Raw genomic sequence first — 5,000 nt, forward strand, 5'->3', positions numbered from 1 at the left:
TGAGGGAAAGGGAAGCGAATGATGCATGAGGGAAAGGGAAGAGAAGGACGGCATGAGGGAAAGGGGAGGGAAGGACGGCATGAGGGAAAGGGAAGAGAAGGACGGCATGAGGGAAAGGGGAGGGAAGGAAGCGAATGATGCATGAGGGAAAGGGAAGAGAAGGACGGCATGAGGGAAAGGGGAGGGAAGGACGGCATGAGGGAAAGGGAAGAGAAGGACGGCATGAGGGAAAGGGGAGGGAAGGACGGCATGAGGGAAAGGGGAGGGAAGGACGGCATGAGGGAAAGGGAAGAGAAGGACGGCATGAGGGAAGGAGAAGAGAAGGACGGCATGAGGGAAAGGGAAGAGAAGGACGGCATGAGGGAAAGGGAAGAGAAGGACGGCATGAGGGAAAGGGAAGAGAAGGACGGCATGACGGAAAGGGAAGAGAAGGACGGCATTAGGGAAAGGGAAGAGAAGGACGGCATGAGGGAAAGGGAAGAGAAGGACGGCATGAGGGAAAGGGAAGAGAAGGACGGCATGAGGGAAAGGGAAGAGAAGGACGGCATGAGGGAAAGGGGAGGGAGGACGGCATGAGGGTAAGGGAAGAGAAATAAGACAATACAAGAGAAATACTCCAAAACGGCATCAAACACTGGAGGAGTATTCATGCACGTAGTCCTACTTACATTAGACAATCTCGTAATATCTCTCATCTTGCCGACACTTACGTCTAGTGATTTTACACTACACTCTCTTTCCTTACGATTTTGCTTCGTGGTCTTACATTTTTATCACCTCTCCTGCACTTACGTCTAGTTCTCACAGACTTTTTTCATCTTACAGTTGTATTTTGTCATCTTCCACGATACTCATTCTTATACTTAAGCCTTGTGAACTTACATATTACTCATCTTTCTTGCAGTAACCTCCTGTGATATTCCTAACACTTATACCTTCCGATTTTACAGGTCATTCCTTTTCCTTACAGCAATCGTCTTTGATATCTACACCTTCCTCATCTTCCTTGTACTTATATGTCATAGTTTTTTTAATCCACATTTGTTTTATGTTACAATGGACACCTAATGTGTCATAATCGTACACTTGACTAATTGTTCTTATACTTATATTTTGTGATCTTAGGCTTCATCTATCTCCTCTGTACATTTCATTCATCTTCCTTATATTTACGTCTTCATATTTGTTTTCCTTTGCAGATAAAATTTAAGTTTGAACTTGTGAGGGAGTTAGAAACTATATACTTATTGGTTCCATCTTGTTGCCACGTTGCATTTTAATTGAAAACTCTTGACGATCAGTGCCACACACTGTATATTTAAGTGCATCTTAAATACATACCATTTGTAGTGATAATTTGCGTCAAAAACTAAAGTTAATCTGGGGAATAAACTAAATTTTAATTCCAGAAATGCGCTGCACCATTGTTCGAAATTGAAAGCTTAGTTGTAATTGACTCAGGAACGACTGATATTTTGTGTACTTGAATTTTCGGACAGATATCGTATTCCTGATATAGACAGGGATGTCGTAACTAAAGCGCGGTGTGTCAACACAAATTTAAGAGAGAATTTCCATTACTTCATAAAATCCTCATGGTTCAGCTGTCGACACGAAGCCAATTATCAAGGCCAGAGTGTACGTATATTCATTTGAATATTCATTTAGATTAAATGTGATTTCCTTCTTTCTATTACACCATTTCCTTCTTTCTATTAATTTAAATTCCAGATATGCGCTGCACCTTTGTTCGAAATTGAAAGCTTAGTTGTATTTGATTTTGGAACGACTGATATTTTGTGTACTTGAAGTTTCGGACAGAAATTGTTTTCCTGATATAGATAGGGATGTCGTAACCACAGCGCGGTGTGTCAAAGCAAATTTAAGAGAGAATTTCCATTAACTTTGTGTCATAAAATCCTCATAGTTCAGCTGTCGACACGAAGCCAATTATCAAAGACACGTAGATTCTTTTAAATATTCCTTTAGATTACATGTGATATCCTTCTTCCTATTACACTCAGGGAAAATAGGGAATTTATCAAAACGCCTAATATGAACAACCACTCACCACAAATTCATGATGACCAACACCAATGTTTAATATATTATTCATCGGTAATGCTAGTTCTTTAAACAATTTGCTAATGTGCATCACAGCTTTGAAGGTAATGAGGTAATATTCAAGGTCGTTTGGCATGTATGCACACCGACTTCTTTGGTATGAAAGGTTTAATAAAATAAAAAATAAAAAGAAACTTTGTAAGCTTAACACGTTCCCAGCCACGAACATTAATTCAATTATACGACAAAAAGTAACCAAGAAAGGACAAGAACCGCAAATGCGTGTTATTAGGGATGGCATTTAAGCAAAAACGGACAGGCGATACGTTTACCACTATCCCTGTACTGAGAGATAATTGATAATTTTATTTCATTCCATTTGTTACAATGGATATTCTTGGTGTGACATGCTGTCTGTTTTATCTTGCCTATAAATTACCCCCTGTGTGCAAGGAATGACCGGGGTTACCAATCACTAGCTGCGAGGGATTTGAACGCAAGTCAGCAAGATTGCTAGACGAGATCGCTACCGCTGTACCACACACACAGAGAGACAGACGGTGTGAGAATGAGACAAAGGAGAATATTGTAACAGGTTTCATCCTGATTAGTTATTAGTATGAAGTTGTACCTGAAATGATATAATTTTCGGACTAGAAAATGCGCTATCGTAATCAAACATACATAAAACGCTATTATATGCAATATCCGTGGTTATCTCCTGATAATTTATAGAAGCTAAGCTACTGGTAAAATACCATGAGGCCTGATGAGATATATTTGGCAATATTATATAACCCCAGTATGCTCAAATGCGAGTCGAGGGTTTACAAATGATGGGAAAAGTATAATGGTGTAGACTTTCATGCCACCATGTAACAAATGCCTAAGCCATCTTGAATTGGGGTAAGGTAATTATGAAAAAAATACAGGCAAGTGAACAAGAAACTTCATCTATCTGGCAAACCTTGCATTTAACTTTTGTTAAACAGGAGGAGCGAATAACAAGTGACAGTCTTACAGTGTTTGAAACTATTTAAGACCATTAGCAACACGTTTAACATGATATATTCTATAAAGAAAAGGACGTAGAGACTCCTATATGCATGTTTTGATACATTTTATCAAACTTTGCTTTTTTCGTAAGGTCCAACGACAACACCCATCCTTTCAGGCAAGATAACTTTTGCTAACGAGAGTATCTGAAATTTAGAAAACTTTTACCCATTGAACGTATCACTTGACATTAATCGTTCCATTTCAGTATCTGTGGTTATTACTCCAAAGGTAATCTGACTAAATTTTACGCATATTGGATGCGAAATAAACTTATGAGGCTTAATTAGAATATGCTTTAGCCTAGGTAGACCATGCTGTATAATCATGAGTACAATACCTTTGAACATTAATTGCGATGCATTTTCTTTTATCTAAAAGCATGTTGCCTATGCTTTGATAACGTCAGAATGTAGTGTACAATATCTGCACGTACGGGCATGCATATACATAATTATATCAGTAAAACAATAATGCAATATGATTATCAAAGTGCTTTCAATTTGTATCATATACGGATATATCTATATCAAGTATCTAGCTGTATATATAAATATATATATATATATATATATATATATATACACACACACACACACACACACACATATATATATATATATAATGTAAATCTAGAAAAATATGCAATTACATATATATATATATAATATATATATATATTGTACATATTTATTATTTCAGTGTAAATTCATTTCATAACCCAAATTATACTATTGCATGTAGATGTTATCGTTAGCATAGATAACAAGAGTGTCAATTAGCATCCTAATTGAATGTTACAAAATGACTGGAAACCAAGTATATTACCATTCTCATTTCAAAACTATATTCCGTGTGACTGAGGAGTTTAAGGGATGATACACGGAAATGTTGTTCCATTCACTCTCTACCACGCCCTCTAATTTCCTAGCATGTTCTTTTTTTTCTGATTTAGTTGAATTTTAAATCCTCTCTACCACCCCTTTATGGTAATTTGCAAAGGAAATTTTATAATGGAAAAATGCCTTCTAGCACAGTGGTTTTCAAATTAGTTTTACGGCACACCTACAAACAGCTAATATTTTTGCTCTTTATATATATATATATATATATATATACATATATATATATATATATATATATATATATATATATATATATATATATATATACACACACACACATACACACACCCACACAATTGTGATGTGACATCATCACATTGATTATTTAAACATGGCTGCACTTGTTTTTTGTCAGTTCGATTCCGAATCGCTAGATAAAAGTATACTATTGTCTGTTGATAGTTATCCTGAAATGAAGGCGAGTTGGTGAATAAAGATAAACGTCTAGTTAGCAAAATGAACCATCTTGGTTGAGATGATTGAGAAATTCCATTTTTTACCGAGGCTTCGAAAAGGAACTCACATGATCCTAATCTAGGCCTGTGCTATGTGTGTAGCGTTATGTGCAATGCATGTATAACATACACAGCACAAAATTCAGTAGTAAACATGGAAAAATGACCGACTGTATGCATGATGTACAGTCTACGTCTACTTAGTCCTAGTGTAGCGAGCCCACAACCAATCTAGGAGCCCCAAACTGCAGTTGCAGGACAAGGCCCTGTTGGATAGACCCTATAAATCACTTCAATACTTTGTAAACCATTAGGCCTTTGATTATCCACTCCATGACCATATCCATTACGATTCAGATTGACAATGGTTACCTTTGTTTGCATCCCCTAATAGCATGGATTGTTCGCATGCAGAAATATTATGGCAGGGCGTCTATTCTCTAATTTAATTGAATTCTAGACAACCACCCATTTCTTTGTTGATAATTGTGCAAACATATGTATTTATCATCCTTTGCAA

Source organism: Penaeus chinensis, chromosome 9 (genome assembly GCF_019202785.1).
Source record: "Penaeus chinensis breed Huanghai No. 1 chromosome 9, ASM1920278v2, whole genome shotgun sequence".
Taxonomy (NCBI): domain Eukaryota; kingdom Metazoa; phylum Arthropoda; class Malacostraca; order Decapoda; family Penaeidae; genus Penaeus; species Penaeus chinensis.